This window comes from Parasteatoda tepidariorum, chromosome 6, assembly GCF_982258835.1.
Source record: "Parasteatoda tepidariorum strain Cologne lab strain chromosome 6, Ptep-v5.0, whole genome shotgun sequence".
NCBI lineage: Eukaryota > Metazoa > Arthropoda > Arachnida > Araneae > Theridiidae > Parasteatoda > Parasteatoda tepidariorum.
Window position 1 is genome coordinate 113,429,553 of NC_141760.1, and position 19,538 is coordinate 113,449,090.

Here is a 19,538-nt window from a genome sequence, read left to right on the forward strand (position 1 = left end):
GTGTGATTTCAATTCATATTTTTAGGTATTTATCATTGGTTTTCTTTCAGTCTTTTACCTTGCTTTTTCATTTTTTGCTTTTTGTTTTCCATTCCGGTGTGATTTCAATTCATATTTTTAGGTATTTATCATTGGTTTTCTTTCAGTGTTTTACTTTTTTTTTCATTTTTTGCTTTGTGTTTTCCATACTATTTCGGTGTGATTTCAATTCATATATTTAGGTATTTATCATTGGTTTTCTTTCAGTGTTTTAAATTTTTTTCATTTTTTGCTTTGTGTTTCTATATTATTTTGGTGTTATTTCATTTCATATTTTTAGGTATTTTTCATTGGTTTTTTTTCAGTGTTTTACTTTTTTTTTATTTTTTGCTTTGTGTTTCCATACTATGTCGGTGTGATTTCAATTCATATTTTTAGTTATTTTTCCTTGTTTTTTTTCAGTCATTCACTTTTTTTTTTCATTTTTTGCTTTGTGTTTTCCATTTCGATCCGTTTTCATGTCATATTTTTATGTATTTATCATTGGTTTTCTTTCAGTGTTTCACTTTTTTTTTCAATTTTTGCTTTGTGTTTTCCACATTATTTTGTTGTGATTTCAATTCATATTTTTAGGTATATTTCATTGGTTTTCTTTCAGTGTTTTACTTTTTTTTTCATTTTTTGCTATGTGTTTTCCATATTATTTTGGTGTGATTTCAATTCATATTTTTAGGTATTTTTCATTGGTTTTTCCTTGTTCAGTGTTTCGAAGCGAGATTTCAGTGTTTTAGTTTTTTTTTTTTTTTTTTTTTGCTTTGTGTTTTAATACTATTTCGGCGTGATTTAAGTTCATATTTTTAGGTATTTATCATTGGTTTCTTTCAGTGTTTTACCTTTCTTTCATTTTTTGCTTTGTGATTTCCATACTATTTCCGTGTGTTTTCAATTCATATTTTTAAGTATTTTTCATTAATTTTCTTTCAGTCTTTCACTTTTTTTTCATTTTTTGCTTTGTATTTTCCATTTCGGTGCGTTTTCAATTCACATTTTTGGGCATTTATCATTGGTTTTCTTTCAGTGTTTTTTCATACTCTTTTTCAATGTATTACATTTCTTTGTATGTTTTCCATCAGTTTTTCTCCCATGTTCTTTACAGTTTTTTCTCAGTTTTGTTTAAGTTTAAACTTTCTATTTTTTTTTACTACATCTGATTAATTCCATCCGTGATTTCTGTCCTTGTATTTTTCAATATTTTTCATTTCTCACTTTTTTCATCTTGTTTTTTTCCATATTTCTAATTTTCAAATTTTATCCTGTCAAATTTTCAAGTTATTATTTTTTTTTTTATTACTTATCAACTCTTCTTCCTTTTTTTTTTCGTTTTTCTAGTCTTTTTTAGTTCTGGTTTTTTGCAATGTATTTACCATTTTCTTCTGTGTATCAATTGCAGTTCAATTGTCTGGTCGTGTTTTGTCTTCTCTTTTTTTTTTATCAGTTTGTTTTCAAAATTTACGTTTCTTTTGTTTTCTTCATCCAGTTTTTTTATTGTTTCAAATTAATATCGAATATGTAAATCAGCTATTTCAATGCTAGCTTCAATGCTAGTATGGGTTCAAATTGTTTACAAAATGCTTTTTAATTCTTTTAATTATGTGTTATAATTTTTTTAGCAGTGTATTCAGTTTTATTTTCCAATTTCGTGATCCAGTTTTTCGATTCGTGACATTTTCGTTGAAGTATAACTGTTTATTCAATTCGTGCTTTGACACTTAATTTCGTTTTTCGTACTAGCCTTTTCTTTTTTTTTCTTTTTTTTTTTTACATGTGACAAATTCTACGTTCCTTGTGTTTCGTCTTTTCGTTTTTCTAATTTTTTCTTTACTTTTCTTTAAATTGGTTTTAGAATTTTTTTTTCAATTTTTATTTCTCTTTTTTCATTTAGTTTTAGCTTTTCATTCAATGTGTCTACTCAATGTGTCATAATGACTTATTTTTCTGAAGTAATTTTCAGTTTGTTTTCTGGTTTTTATCTAATATGTTTCACAGCACTTTACATTCAATTTCTCTCATTTTTTACCCTTCAGTGTGATTTTCAATATCATCCCGGTTTTTGGTTTTGGCATTCATAGATTCAAATATCCACTTCACATTTTCTCCAATTTTTTTTCACGTTACCTGTGATCAGAAAAAAACAGTTGATTTAAATTCTAGTTTATTATATTTCAGCTTTTAAGGATTTGCTCACAATTACCTGACATATAAGTGTATGCTTGACTCATTGGAATCTGACAGATTGACTCTAACAACGCCTGGCTCCTTTTCTTTAAGCAGAAGAGGAATTGTTGCTTTTGAAAGATAAATACTGTAAGTAAAAAGTTCCCTTCTTATTTTTCTTTCTTAACTGTTTTATACATTTTAAATTTTATACACCAGTTTTTTTAATAACTTTTTGGAGATAATATCTCTTTTAAGATCTCCAAAAAGATAGTTAAGCGCATTCTTTAAAAGCATCATGAGCAAAATTTCTTCTTTCCTTCACTCGCAAAAATTATTTTGTGTGTATCCGGATACTTTTTATTGTCAATTTGTGTTTGGTCACTTTATCTTTATGTTAAGATTGACTTTTTCTCTCTCTCTTATAAACTTGGTCTGTTAATGGGAAATATCAGAACTCTCTTCGGGTCTCTCTTCATTAAAATTCAATTTTTAAAAAATAATATTTTGCAGATTTTCAAAATTATTTGTTACGCTATTTTTGGTTATCATATTTAATTTATAATTCTTGCCACGCTGTTAGGACATTCAGCATTAAAAATAAATTTCAATTGTTAAATATTTCATTTAGAAGAAGAAGAAAAATTAAAATACTTGAATAGCTTATTTTTCTTTAGCACCATAATAAAATAAAAATCTAAAGTTTACTTATACAATTAATAAAGAATATACTGTGATATATAATACAATAAAAAGATAGGGATTCTTTAAAATAATTTAGGTATTTACTATAATTATAATCATACTGAATCAAAAGTGAAAAAAAAAATTAATAAAGACACTAAATTTTAATATTACTTTAATTTAAGCAAATGATATGGTAAACTATTGAAAATTATCAATTAATTGAAATAACAAATATAAATATAAATAGTTCTGTTATAACCATATGAGCGTGAATTATTCAAAAATATTCACTCTTAAAAATTTCAACTGGTACAGAAAAATTCAACCGGTTTTTGGTTCTTGCTTTCATCGATTCAAATATTCACTTCACATTTTCTTTTAAATTTTTTTTCGTGATTCCTGTAATCAGAAAAAACGGCTGATTTAAATTCTAATTGATTATATTTAATCTTTTAAGGATTTGCTCAATTGCTTGACATATAAGTAAGAGCCTGACTCTTTGGAATCTGCAGATTGACTCTAACATTGCCTGCCTCCTTCTCTTTAGAATAAGAGGAATTGTCGTTTTTGGAAGATAAAGATCGTAAGTAAAAAGTTCCATCTTTATTTTTCTTTCTTAACTGTTTTATAAATTGTAAATTTTAAATTTTATTTACCAATTATGTAAAAAAAAATTTAATAATTTATAATCTTCCAGACAAAAGGATTTTCCAGCCCCCCCCCCGTTTTCTTTTTAAAGAAGAAAACATTTTTGAAAATGATCAAATCAGAATTTTTAACTCCATATAAATGCTATTAGTAATGAAGTTTTACCATTTTAAATGAATAGGTTTTCTAATAAAAAAGTTGGTTTTTGTATTTTTTTACTTTAAATTTGAAATTTTTCACTGATATGAATAAATAAAACTTATTACTTATGAATTTATTATATAATCGAAAAAGTTTGGTGGCTTATAATAAAATATAAGGAAATAATTTCCATTTGCCTATTTGCTGATTAACTTTACTCAAAAATAAATTAAAGTGAATTAAACTAAATAAATTAAACTAAATAAATTTTTCCATAACCTCTATTTGTGTGAAAATGTAATAATTTTGCATAAATAAATAAATCATAAATAATTTTCAGTGTCTCTTTTTATAAAAATTTTAGTGGGCCTTGTAACTGATTTCTGTCGATTTTCTAATAATTATATTGTTAAAAATTATATTATTTTATTAACAATTTACTTTAGTGATATAAAAAGTATTAAACTATCAAGTGAAATTTATTAAAAGTTTCAGCGTGCAACAATTAAACTTTCAATATTATGAGAGTCTTAAAATCACGTAACACGTAGTATTTGATAAATCAGTTCAAAATAATAAGATGGCCCTGTCCCCTGACAGAATTTCCAATTATACCAGAGACTATATATGCTTCAAAAACCTGAAATAAAGAAATTTTACTCTGGGTGCTTGTATCGGTTACCCTTAGTACAGGGCTATTTAGTACCCCTGTCAAAAGTAAAAACACAAAATAACTTAACAAGATGCGAGATGCAAATTAATCTAAATTCGAAGATAATTTAATATTTAGAGAATAAAGAAATGAATCATCAAACTTTGTCGAATTTCTTGCGAGTAGTGAAAAATAAACACAACAAAACCAGTTTGATTGTCTGATAAGAGTAGGAAATATTCATAAGAATCAGGTTTCAATTACTCTCTGTTTTATTTCGGCAGTCAAACAGGTTTAGATTCCTTTAACCTCGCTTTCCTTTTTAAAGTGATTCGCTGAACTCCGATAGTTTATTTTGTTTCTTTCGTCAATAATATATTAACCGACAAACACTAATTCGTTAATATTTTTTACTTAAATTTTTACAAAGATTTCAAAAATATATATTAAAGGTGGTAATAACAAAACACTTTTTAATATTAATTTTCTAACAATTATACCATAACGATTATTCCATACAGCTAATAATACAGATTATTTCAGAACGATTGCTCTTTATGTATATTTTTTTTAAATTCTTCTTAAAATTTAGGCAAAATAGTATATAGCATTAACATATCTAATATTTCACAGAAGAGAAAAATATCTAAAAATCAAAATATGTTTGAACGCCGTAGAAAAGAAAGTAGTTTAAATGTGATTTAGAAACTCCTAGTTTAATCAGATACTGGTTTTGATGTTTTTTCATCCCATCTTCCTTATTTTTGATTCAACAGTTTTTGATTGTATGTTTTCTTTCCTCTTCGCGTAAATAATAGTGTGAATACACTAATACGCATACCTATTTAACTTAATTTTTGACAAAAATTTCGAAATCAATATTAAAGGACTACACAACAATCTGAATACACAACAATAGAAAACTACTACACAACAATCTTCCAAACTTTACAACTCTTTTTCAAACAATGCTTTTCAATGTTACTGTTTTAAAAAAGGAATAATTAACTAATATATTTAATTAGTTTTGCTGAAAAAAAAGTTATACAAGTGTAGATGAAATTTGCAGAAATTTGCAATAGTGTACTTTAAGAAGAAAAGCATGCTTACAGTGTTTCCAGTAAAACTAGGAGATATACAATGAATATATACAAGGTGGTCCCGAATTCATGGTACAGAATTTAAGGATGGGTACAGGATATTGTAACAATCATTTATTGTTCCGGAACGTATGGGCGCAAGGGACACGGTGAGGCGCAAGGGACGCGGTGAGGCGCAAACAGGAGAAATAAAAGGAAAGAGAAATGGAGTTATCGGTTGTTTGCGTTGCCGATAGAGGGCAGTAGAAGTCTAGCAGCCGTTCAACATGATGTATCTCAGTAAAGGAAAGCCCCATTCTCAATTATACTAACTTCCACAATGGGCGACTTTACGTATGTCGAAAAAGCCGACATACATTGCATGTGCGGCCGTGCAAAGGGTTAACGGCAGAGTTGCGCTACGAATGTATCTCGCACAGTTTTGGTATCGACGAATGCCGGCTCACAGAATTTTTCTGCTGTTACATCGCCAACTGGTTTTTTCCACGTCACCAGACATGAAGCTGGTCAACGAAAGACTGTATGCAGTTCAAACCTGGGAGAAAGCATCATGAAATTTGTGGATGATAGACACGAGTTAAGTACAATAGCTGTTGTTCATAACATTGGTCTGAGCCATGAGATTGTTTATAGAGTTTTAAGCGAAAATCGCTTATTGCTTGTCTAAGATAGGTACTCTTCCAAACATTTGTCTGGAGCTGTGGCCATTTTCAGCGAGTACAAGCTTTGAATCAGACAGATAATCCTCTTAGCCTGAACTTCTGCCATAGTTAGGACTGGGCGATAAATCGATGTATCGCGAAATATCGATTTAACGCATATATCAGTAGGCCGATGTAGTGACTTTCGTTTTAGGCGATGCATTAGAAATCTGATTTAAGCCGCCGGAATAAGATTGCAATTGCGGTTTATGATTTAATATGCAAGGATCCTTGACCAGGCTAACGCTGTTACCGCACTAACGAAGACGATTTTGATTTCGTCTAGCTGCAGAGATGTAGATAACGTTTTGCTATAAAGATGATGTTAGTTTCGTGATGTTGAATGACGAAGAGCGAATTGGATCAGAACTCCCGGTTTCGTGCGAGGATCAGCGTTATAATATAGAACGCAATGCATAGTTTCTTTATGTCCATTTTTGTCTTTGGAATTTGGCGTTTTTTGAAGATTATTTTCAATGGGACTTAAGTCATTTTGCGATCGTTGTGCATTTTATTTCGTCAGAAATAATTGCCTGGCTTCTTGTAAATCATTTTCAGTTAGACTTTTGCAGCGATCGTTTCGTTCTGCATTATTTCATAACGATTCTTGTCAATTATTTTTAGTAGACCTACTGTTACTTTGCGATTGCTGCACAATCGCTGTTATCTTAAATTTTCGTTCTGAACTCAATAGATCAATGAAACGAAAATATAAATAAAATAAAAAAAGATTTTCATTGATTTTTTTCCATTATTGTTTTTCATTTTCAGCGATACAATTTAATAGGGGTATTTCGTATTTAACTTTGTTATAAAAAGTTAGTTTTTTGAAATTTATTAAATGCAGGTAAGTATAATAATTTGATTGTTTTTCAAGCAATAAATGCTCAGTCGTTTTTAATTATAAAAAAATTAAAACAAAACTTACCTTTATTTAATTTGCTTTCATTTTTGAGAAAATGAAAACAAAGTTTTAAAAAAATTTGACTATTAATTAAAACAATTTTTTTTAAAAATTAAATAAAAAGTTTAGTAATGTTTTGAGGTTTTTAATTATTTAACATTAGTACTTAAAGTATGTTTTTAAAATTTTAATTAAAATTCTTTCAATACTTGTTTGTTTTATAATTTGTTAGATATTCAGTATCATTTTTAAACAAATAAATCTTTAGTCGATTTTATTTTCAAAAATGAAAATAATAATAAATAAGTAAAAATATTTTTACATTTATTAAGTACAGAATTCGACCATTAGTTAATACTACTTTTTATTATTTTAAATAAGTAAATAAAAGAGGGTCTAATAATGTTTCAAAAGCATGTTTTTTTCCAACAAATAATTAAAAAAAAATATTTTTTTTAAAGTGAATATTTCTTTGGTTTGTTTTCCACTTCCGTTTTTTTTCCTTTTAATTTTTAATGCATGTATGTAAAATAATTTGTTACAGTATTATTATTTTTAAACCAATAAATCTTAAATCATTTTTAATTTAAGAAAAATTAAATAAAGCTTGGGTTTGCTTTTACTTTGACTTCTTTATTAATTTAATAGAAAAAATTAAGCAATGATATTGATGTCACAGTAGAATATGTTTAGAATTAATATTTTCTTTTGTAATAGATTTATTTATTTTTATTTATTTTTGATTGATTTAAAGATCTCCCACAGGTAATTTTTGAACATATGCTAAATTGCGATACATTACTATATCGTGATGTCTAACTGACGATGAATCACGATTTAAAATTTCTGACATCACCCAGTCCTAATAATAGTATTTAACAATTAAGCTATAATTTTAGTTATTTGGCTACTATTTTTGATAATTTTTTGTTTCTGTTCAGGCAACTATTTTTGATAATTTTTTGTTTCTGTTCAGGCAACTATTTTCATGGTTTGAGGCGACTATTTTCATGCTTGAGGCTACTAAAAGCGACTATTTTTGTTCATTTCTTACTGTGGCGACCCTGCAATGTGCGCTGCAGCCGTACTTCATACTTCATGTACTATTCAATGAGGCAACATTTACACGCAAAGATGTATTTAGTGCGTGCAATTCCCATGGGGGGGGGCAACCAAGAAACCACATTCAACGCGACCACATGAGTATCAACAACAATTCTGTATGAATGTGTGGGCTGGTATTGTCAACGACTTTTTGATTGGCCCGCACTTACTACCGACATGACTTAACGGCGAATGTTATCTTATTTTTCTAGAGCAAGTGTTATCAGAACTATTGCAGGATGTTCCGATCGAGATTCGTAACTGCATGTGGTTTCAGTATGATGAGGCGCCAGCCCACTTCTGTTGCTGTAATATCCGGAGCTGCTGCACGTGTGCGTGAAATAACTGGCGTCTTTGAACGTGTGCGCCAATCGCTCCACCGACGCTGTAATCAAGCACATTATGGTAGCAATTTTGTCAAGTTATTTTAAACATTACACTTGTCAACGAGGCTTTCAATAAGCAATTTGTCCTTCCTTTTGACTCTTATTTTTTGTGTTTGCGTCTCACTGCGTCCCTTGCGGCCATACATTCATATACAAATGATTGTTACAATGCCCTGTACCTACTCTTAAAATTTGTACCATGAATTTGGGACCACCCTGCATAAATATTAAGGATTATATCTATAAAAATACCTCAAAATATTTAATTGCAAAAAAATAAAAAATTACATTCTTCTATTATTTAATAATATTTTTCTAATAGCTTTAACTCAAAAATCTACTGATATAGATTAATTTGGAAAAAGGCACAGAATATTTTTTTAAAGAATATTTTGTCCTTCCGAGCATGAATCCACGTCCTACATAAAATTTATTTTTTACAATATTAGTTGAAAAATGCTGAATTTTTACTACAGCCTTTTCAAATGATTGATGCAACAAATAAGTAAAATATAAAAGTAATTGCCTTACGTTTTAACTAATATTAAAAGATTTAATAAAGATTTAAAGTGTTTGATTCGAGTATAAAAGTTTCACCTTATTAATAAAAAATAATTGTTGAATGTTCATTTCATTGCAACAAAAATACAAAATATGTAAAAAAAAATTTCAAATTTAATAAAAAATATGTTATTTACTCTTAGATGGTTCACATATAATTATTTATGCATAAGGATTAATTTATGATTATGATTTACAATTAATTGGCACTAGTATCTTGCTAAGGAAGTCAATTCTAAGCTCACAACTATTTTATTCGTCAAAAATATGTCTTATAAAGTTAAAAAGAATTATTCAGAATGTTATTTTATTGTATAAAAACACTAAAATGTTTATAACTGTTAACATAATTACAAGCTGACGAGTAAAACGCACCTGGTAACGCAAATAAACGCATCAGTCCAACCTGGGAAGTCATGAGAAATCATGGAAAGACATGAATTTGGGTATTGAACAAAATTTGCCATGAAATGTCATGATTTTGACTATTTTTTTAAAAAATCATGGAAGTTCATGGATTTAGATCTCCGAAAAATCTAATTTTTAAAATGGAATTTATCCCCCCCCCCCTCCCCTTTCATGGCGTTCCGAATATCTGAATTTGTAACAAAATCCCCACCCACAGTCATATTTGATTAAAATATAAAATGTTTCTATTCTATTCTTTAAAAATTATGCTGCTCTTGAAAAAAATGGAAAAAAAAACATTTCTAGAACGAATTATCTTTCAAACTTCTGTGATTTCAGAATTTTTATTATTTTTTTTTATTTTATCAATTTTAAATTCAAGCTGAAGCAAGCCACTCATTGGCGAATTTTATTATTACAAAAAGAAAACAGAAAAATCCGGAGTATTTCTTTCCTTTCCGATGAAAAGTATCTTTAGAATATAATTCTGCAGAAAAAAGTATTTGCTTTTGTATTTTTTCAGCTATTTAATTACTTCAACTCTTTCAATTATCTGTTTATTTTGTTTTTTTAATCTATAAATATGAAGATGCAGAGTATAACAGTTTTGGTTATACCTATCATTTCAGTTGATGTTACTATAATGCTATTTTAAATTTATTGTTGTGTTTTTGTTGGAGAAAATAGTAACTTCGTGAAGTCATGAAAGTTTCTTGAACTTAGTCCTGAAAAGTCATGAATTTGAAAATCTAAAATGTAGCAGATACCCTGTTGTAGAAAAAGGACTATACAGCCTAATTTTAAAAATACGCTTTTACTTATTTCATTTATATCAACTGTCAAGAAAATGAAAGAATAGGAATATTTTAAATATGGGCTCTTTTCTCTTCCTTTTATTATAAAACATAATTTAAGATCATAGCGCAATCATACGTACTATACACAATTCATTCATACGAAAAATTTCATAACCGAATTAGGTAAACATTTTAAGACCACGCTAAGCAAAACCTTTTACATAATTAGATTTAAAAATCACAGATATTAAAAAAAGGCAATTATTAAATTTATATGGAACCAAAAGAATACAAACAATACATTTAAATACAATGTTCACATCCTTGATTTTTACTCTGTTAAAAATAGAACAAGTGTGGAATTTCGATTACTAATTCTTGCAGTTAAAAAAATTATTCTTCCTAATTTTAATTTGAAGGTTCATATGCTTTGTTTGTAGTTGGTTTTGTGAATTAAGTACTAATACGAGTTACAGTGTAGTGTTTTTGAAAATTATTTCGCATTTTGTTAATACATATATAGTGCTTGAAAATATTTTTAAGTGCTTAAAAAGTACTTAAATGGTGCTTATTTGTCGTTGAAAGATTTGGTTACGCACTCTGCTATAGCTTTACGTCATCAGATTAACAAATCAAGTTTCAACAATTCATTCCATCAAAATTAAGCAAAATCTCTATTTTGAATCATTTGGCATGATGATAGAGGTCAACTTATGCTAGTCAAAATTTAACACCATCGAGAGATCCCTTTAAAGAGATCCAAAAAACTTTTTTATTTTCAGCGCCTGTATTAAAAAGCCTCCCAGTATTGATGGCCTATATATTCTTACATGTAATACCTATGAAAATTGATTCAATTACCATATTACCTTTAGTGTCTATAATTAAAATGAAGCGTCATTGTTGTCAATAATAATATGGCTGTTTTTTTACATTTCTCCACAATTAATTAATGGCTTTTCTCCATTAATTTTACTTAATTGTTCATAAAATATATAATTCTGCAGTGGACTGATCGTTAAGACCCGGTTCCCAGCAGATCACCGAAGTCGAGCATCACTGGCTGCGGTCAGTGTGCGGGTGGGTGACCACTTGGATCAGTCTGCGTAGGAACCGAGGGTGCTCGTTTAACTGTTCTACCGTAAAGTGCTCGACTTCGCGTGCAGGTCGTCTGGCTTCCGAAGCGGAGGTGCCATCTCCTCTGCAGAAGATCAAAATTGTGATGGCACGTCTTCGGATCATCCTCAGGGACGTTTCCCAGACCGTCGCCAATAGCCCATTGTGCAGCTCTAGTGTGACGTAAAAGAACAACAACGTAAAATATATAGCTTACTTTTTTTTAATTTCATTTAGTTCTTACTACCAAGTTGTTTCATTTTAGTGCACCGTTTATTTTTTTTATTTAAATTTGTACAGATTACCAAAATTAAGCTGCATTGGAGTCGATAATAGTATGGTGATTTTTCATCGTTCTTCGAAAAGAACAAGTACCTTTTTTTAGGACATACTTTTTTTTAATTTCAATTAGAACCTATTACCTAGTGCATCGTAGGTGTCAATAATAGTACGGCAATTATTTATACTTGTCCTATATAAATTAGTACTGTTTCTCCAATAATTTTGCTTTTCAACACTTATTTTTCATTTTAATTACTTTTCTTTTCAAATTATTTCGTTTGATAGAATCACGTTTTAAAAACACAGCTATAAATAAAATAAACATGAATTAAATTTAAAATTTGTAGTTTATTATTTAGAGTTTAAGAAAAACTCATTTTGACCTTTTTTGACACTATCATTTGGCACTATCACTTGTAAAATGTAACCTTTTTTGTAAAAAAGTAGGCAAAAAATTATTTTGACTGTTACTCTTTTTCTAATTGGTTACCTAACAAAAACTTTTTGTTGGGCTTCCGATTTCCTATAATAGTTTAAAAATTGGTGGTGAAATTTAAGATTGTGGCTAAGTAATGAATTAGCTAAAACTTGTTTTACCCAATTTATTTTTGGTGGGTGTGCTAACGTACTGTAACGATTCTTTTCGATATGCTAATGTCTGATTAGAACATATTTTGGCTCGTGTGTTTTTAAGTTGACTTTCTTTGGTCATTTAAAGATCTGTTGGGGATTTAATTCAAACTTGTGGTTTTATAAGTCATAAATCAACTAAAATTTGTTTTGGACGTAACTTTTTTCTTTTCGCTTGTGAGCTATTGAAAAAATGTATCGGATTACTGTGAACTTTCGATAACTTGCAATGACATATATAAGCTTTCTAGGTCCAAAGTAAGCTGAAACTTTTTTCGGGGATTTAAGTAACGAAAAGTATTTTAGGCTAACGTATGCTAAAGATTTCCAACAATGTGCTAAAATTTGGTTCATAACCTTACTTATTTGACGAGTTTCAAACATTTTTTATGCGACATTGAATTGCTAAAATTGTTTTTGCCATAATCTATTTTTGTGGATGGGCTAACGATTTTCTAACATAGTCTTAACTTATTTAAACAATATTTGAACTTTGTGGTTTCCAGGTCAAAAGTTCGCTAAAAGATATTTCTAGTTTAAATTTTTTTTTGTTGCTTATTTGAATAAAGTTTGCTGGCTAAAAGAATTTTTTGATGTGTTTGTGTCGGCTAACGATTTTCTTCCACGGTCAAAAGTTTAAGAGCGAAATTCAAGCCTTTTGCTTTTTTGTCAGGCTTTAAAATTTTAGCTAATTTTTTGCTAACAATTTATTACAATTGGCCAATATTTGGAAATAGAACTCAGACTTGTGAGTCTCTGTTTCAGAAGTTATCTAAAACTTTTTTTGATCCTAAATTATTTTGCTAACGAAGAAAGGAAAATTTATTATGGACTAACAATTTTCTATCATGGTCTAACGTATGATATTCAAAGTTTCAAATCAAATGTTAGCTGAAATTTGTTTTTGCCATACTTTTTTTTAGTTTCTAAACTAAAGAAAATATTCGTTGAGCTAACAATTACGTTCATTGAGCTAAGGTTTAAAAGGCAAAACTTAAAATTGCGGTTTCAAAGTCAAAAGTTATATAAAATTTGTTTTGGCCATATTTTCATGCGATTTAACTAAGAAGAGTTTTTATCATATAACGAACTTTAAAATTTCATTGATTTTTAAATCAAACGGTGATTAAAACTTGATTTGGTTAAATAATGAACATTTGAAAATTTTAACTTTAAAAAAAATTTCCTTAAAATCCTTTAATGAATTTGTTTAATTTTTAAATTGTCCTTTTCTGTAATAATCAACACAATAAAAAACATAATTTAAAAATATTCAAATTACTTACTTTAATAAATACTTCTTCCACTTCTTTTTTTCACTGAAATTTAATGGAGAAATTCTTACGTTACTTTATTCTTTTAATATCTGAAATTTTACTTAACAAAACATATGAAAAAAAAAATCTCAACGTAAAAATTTTTCAAGGGTGTGGTATCAAGAAAGCATCTAATATAATGAAAATAGCTAGTAATTTTTTTGATGTAAAAATAACTTTCTACAATTCGATAATTAATTAAAGGTGCTCTATGCACTAAACCAACAATCTTAGCCAAAAAGTTACAAAATATTTAAATTTTAAAACCAAAAAAAGTAGTAAATATTATGCTTTATCTAAATTAAATTTGCGCAAACATATAATTGCATACGAGAATGAGACGAAAAAATATAAAATTTCTTACATCATCTTTTTGAAGCTGCATTTAGTATGAATTATCAAATTTTGACTACAATCAATTACTCTTTTGAGATCGTTGCTATAACAAAAAGGATTTTTGTTTAAAACAATTGCATTGCCTGTATTTCCCTGATAACGCTTTATAAACATAAATAGGTTAAAGAAAAATTAGGTGTAAACATTTTAAATAGAGCTTTTTATAAAGAGAAAATTATAAAAATAGAGCAAAGGCTGGAGTCAAGTTTCTGACATTGGTGAATTAACCATAAAAAACTATGACATGCATTTAAAAAAACTTGTTTTCACAAAGAATATACAGGACCTTACAGATGGAAATTTAAACGCGATTTTTTTCTACATTGATTTAAATTTTTTGTTTTTTACACTATAATGTAAATGTTCTTCAGCTAAATTTTAAATATTGAGCCGAAGAAATTTTTACTATTATCATTATTTTACTATTATATTATTTTAAACATGAGAAGTATTTATTTTTATTTATGTCATCTCAAATAAAGTAATAAATACAATGCTAGTAGTATAATAGTAGTAGCTAGTAATTAAAGTAATAAATGCAATGTTAGTAGTATAAGTATACTTCGAAGCTAAAGTTTATGTTTAACTACAATGTTAAAATGAAATTGCTTTCGATATCTTGAAAATTCTAAAGTAACCAAATTTTAAATATATCTATTTTCATAATACTTAAGCATCACTATAAAAAAAATTCAAACATTATATGTTATTAAGTTTTACTAATGAACATATCATATCTGCCTACTGTCAATAACATCAGTTAGACAATGTGCGTTTATTTTATTATTATTTTTAAGTGATAAAGTTTTCCGAAGCAATTTCATACAGTTTTATTCTGCCAATGCAAGTTATTGTTTACTTCACTAGGTATGCGCCTTTCTTCACACAGGTACGCGCCTTTCTTCTAACTTCTACACAACAACCAATAACAGGACTTTGAGCTACGAGAGATTTAAAGTGCACCTTGCTGCAAATACACACCAGTAGCTTCGTTTTCTGTCAGGATCAAACTAACCACCCCCAATTTTCTACCAGAGTGTTATTTTCCATCTGCAGTGTCCAGCAGCACATCTCAAAATTGAATTATTCTTTTCTGGCAGATTAGTTTGTAAATCTAGCAGACGAAGCTAACATTTTACTAGAAAATAAAAAGTAAAACTTTACATTGAAAACACCACATTTAAAACTATTAAGAATTGAATATTTTTTAAAATTTTGATTATTTAGTTCGAAAATATCTTTAAGAAATTGTGATATCTTTTATAATTAAATTCAAAGGGTAGATTTCCGTATATATTGCGCCAAAAAATCACGGTATCTTCACACAAGAATCGAAAAACGTAACAGAAGGAAGGTGATTAGCTAAAAGCGTTTAATTTAACCACTGTCAAGTAAAAATTTTATTCTTTCTCTTTAAAACAAAATTATAGTACAAAATATTTAAGCCCTTTTAATTTGAAGTGAACATTCGAGCATATACTGATACAAAAAATCTCAAGTTCAATGCTTTTTTAAAAATTTTTAAAGATACAGCATGGCGCTTAACTATCTAAATATTTTGTTACATTGTGTAAGCTCATAGAGCCAATGGGAAATGTTCATACTTTTTTTCAAACTTCCTGAATAAAAATTGCAACTCGTTTTCATTCAACTTTAACACACTTGGAATAGACCATATTATTGCTTATTTTTTAATCATATTCTATTATTTACAAATTAATATAAATAAAGATGCATAAAAAACATGCAAATCAGTCTGTATTCAAGAAAAGAAAGATCTTTAACTCTTTATTTCACAATAAAACAGGAAATTTAAATTAAGAAACAATAGTGTTCGTCTTGTGAATAAAATTTCAAACATTCTAAAATGTAATGGTTTTAACTGAAAATAAGCCGATTAATTAATAATTATTTTATCATGGCATATTTGTTTACAGAAAATTATTTTTATCTTTATCATTGTTGCAGAGAAATTTTGTCAGATGCGAATAACCAAGTAAAAATTTTCTACTATGAAAAAAATTTCCAACTGAAAATTTCCTACTATGGAATTATTTCCTACGTAAGCGAAACAATGCATTGGTTTTAAGTCAAACTGTTATTAAAACTTGATTTTGCTCTAGTTTTATTTAGTTTGATGGGTCAATACTATTTATCAGGACTAACGAGTGCTAAAAATTATTCAGTAAACTAACTTCTGAAGGTAAAATTTAAACACTCTATCTCAAAAGTTAGATTTGACCTTTTTTGGTCGATAGGCTAACAAAAATATTTATTAGGTTAACGATTTATTACTAACTGCTAACCATCGAAAAGAAAATTTTAATAATTCTTATTTCATGTTATAAATTAACTAAAACTTGTTTTTCTTAGTGGGCTAATTTTGGCTTTCAGAGGTATGGGAGTGTAAGTGCTTCATTTAATCACTTTTTTTCCTATAAAATAAATAATACTTAGAATCACTGCTAATTTATACAATGTCTATATCTATTTATATGTCTCTTTAGAAATGTTTATAATTTCATTTGGAATCTTATTCTTTCTTCATTTTGCAGAACTGTTGTATTGAACTTCGTGAAGATTCATAGAATTGACTTCTTCGGTATTTTGTGATACACCACTAGTTCTGGTAAGAATTTCATTATGCTTCAGCAATTTTAGGGTTTTCAAATATGCAGGGTAATTCAAAATGAATATAACGATTACAACCGGCTATAACTATTAATTGAAAAAGGATTTACGCAGAATGTAGAAGGAACTTCAAAATTTTGTATAAATGCGTGACAGATTTTCGATGCGACTTCAATTGGCACACGGACCATGTCTAGGCAGTAGTCCATTTCACGTCATACATTCTGACGCATTTGTTCAGTCGCCGACGCAATCGCGCGTTATTTGAGTTCTTCAATTGTTTTTGGGCATGGGGCGCACATACATGGGACCACATAGATGGAAATCGCAGGGTATCAAGTCCGGAGATCTTGGTGGCCAAGATCAGAAGACATCGTTGCCATCTCCACCTTGAACGATTCAAAGGTTTAGAAGATGTTGATTTAAAAGTGTGCGAACCATCGTACCCCAGTGTGAGGGTGCTCCATCTTACTGGAAGATGTAATCCGTCGAATCAGCATCTAGCTGTGGCACCATACCTTAAGCATGCTAAGATAACGTAACACTTCGATCACAGAAGAAAAAGAAAGGTACAATTAACGTGATGAGATCGTGCAGAACATCTTACCTTTAGCTGAATCATGTTCAATTACAGTGGAAGGCCTCTTCGTAGCCCATATTTGACTGTTGTGCCGGTTAACCATCCAACTTATGTGGAAGGTTTCTTCATCTCTAAAAATGAAACGATCAGCCATTGTTTCTTTTGCCATGCTTTCAGCATAATCCTTCATACGTTTGCCGTAATTTTCCTACTTCAATTGCTGTAGCAGTTGAATCCAGTACGGTTTCGTTTGCAGGCTCTGTCTAAAAAAGCGCCACACCGTTGTTTGGTAACTGCTTTCGAGCGCCGATTTTCGCGGGTTTCGTTCTTGCTTGCGGAGATTTTTTTCAACATTAACCACTGCTTTTTTCATTTTACAAACATCCCGTTTCTTCAAACATCCTATGCCAGCCGTTATGGCTCAGGTTATAGAGCGTTCGGCTGTCCAATAAGGTGAACTGGGTTCGAATCCTAGCGATGATCTTTTCTTGTCGTTGATCATTTTTGTAACATTTGATATGAGTATCAAAAATTTTATAACGATGACGAAATCTTCTCTGCACTGTGATAACAGAATGGAAACTTTTAAATTCTAACACGCAGCATGCCTTCTGCACGATCATTCTCACTAATAAACTCGCGCATGCTCAGGATTCCGCTTCACTGCGCCTTACATCAAGAAATTTTGATGTTCCATCCACATTCTATGTTAATCTTAGCGATAAATTATTTTTTATTTAATAGTTGTAGCTGTTTGTAATCGCTATATTCATTTTAAATTGCCCAGTATAACTTGAGGCATAGGATGCATTAAATGAATAAGAGATTAAGTAAAGACAATCACGTACTTAAAAGTAATATAAGCATAACGTGGGGAGAGTAGATATCGTCAATGTCGTCTAGGAAAAGTCACCCCAAAATAGAATCGAGTCTTATACATTAATGAATTGGAATTATATTTCTGTAGTGATACACTACCATACTCTCCCACCAGAATTATATCTGTGATAGAATTCGATGAACGTATACCACTAGTTGATTCATTGCTGTCTTAAAAGCTGTATTAAAATCACCGTACTTTTTGTTGATCGTGAGAGCTGTATTAAGTTCACGGTCCATCCTGTTAAGTTCATCCTGTGTTGCCATTAGCAGTCGAGTGTTTGCAGGCCGACGTTGCACGTGATACAGACTGAGTAGCAACAACTCAAGGAGGTGGATACGGTCGCAGTCACAAATAGCAAGTCGACTGTTTAATCTATCGAAGTAGGCGTGTTAAAATCGAAGTGGGAGTTTCTGTCATGGTAGGCGTGTTCACATCACGTCCGAAGTTTACCAAAGTGGGGAGAGTAGATATCGACAACCTTCGTCTATGAAATTACAAGGCTACGGAGTTGAACAATAGTAGTCACAAACAATTGGGTCGACTGTTCAACGACGGATATAAAATAAAATTAAAAATTCCGTGAACTTGAAAGGCAAAGAAAAATTCAGAACAGTCTTCGTCTATAACTATTCAAATGCCTTGGCAAACACGAATGTGTAAAATCTGAAAGATAAAAAGAACTCCAGACTATAAATTTTATCAAACCAATGTGGAATTACGATTTCTTACAAAAATTGCGATTTCTATCATTAAAATGAAACATTACACTTTCTAGGTCAAAAGTAAACTAAACATTGTTTTGCATGTTACTCATTTTTAGTTGGTACACCAACAACTTCATTTACTTTTGCGTTGTATCTATTTTATAGTGGTTTAGAAGGAAAAGTTTATGAAAACTTGTTTCGGCAATGACTTTAATGAATTAGTGGTCTAAATTAAATTTAAGGTTTGACGAAAGTTAGTTTTGGCCGTTTCTTTTAATTGATGATTGTAGAGCCGAAATTGTTTGTTGGGCTAACAAATTCCTTCAGTGGACTAGTGTTTAGATACGAAATTCAAATTTGTAATTAGATGAGAATATCGTTAAAATGTTTAAACGGTAAGGTTAACAAAAGTTTATTCCACTTACGTAGTGCTTACGTTTTCTTACCATGAATCAACGTTTGAAGGCAAATTTCAAACTTCTTCAAATTTCAAGCTGTTTTCTTGACCATAAATGAGCAGACATTTGTTCTGTATTTAACTTATTTTGGTATTAGGATTAACAAAACTTAAGCAGGAAATTTAAATAAAGTAACAATAGCGTTCGTCTTATGAATAAAGTTTCAAACATTCTAAAATGTAATGGTTTTAACTGAAAAGTAGCCAATTAATTAATAATTATTTTATCATGGCATATTTGCTTACGGAAAATATTTTTTT

At 29.3% G+C, this 19,538-nt stretch overlaps 1 long non-coding RNA gene across 1 annotated transcript in view; it reads left to right on the forward strand.

Moving 5' to 3' along the window:
- Positions 1-916: 916 nt before the first annotated feature.
- The window catches only part of LOC147808293 (uncharacterized), a 57,015-nt gene continuing 38,393 nt past the window's right edge, over positions 917-19,538 (forward strand). Inside the window, exons 1-3 of the long non-coding RNA XR_015434936.1 lie at positions 917-2,343; positions 3,338-3,463; positions 16,578-16,651. This is a non-coding gene — a long non-coding RNA (uncharacterized LOC147808293). The remainder of the gene's footprint in view (positions 2,344-3,337; positions 3,464-16,577; positions 16,652-19,538) is intronic.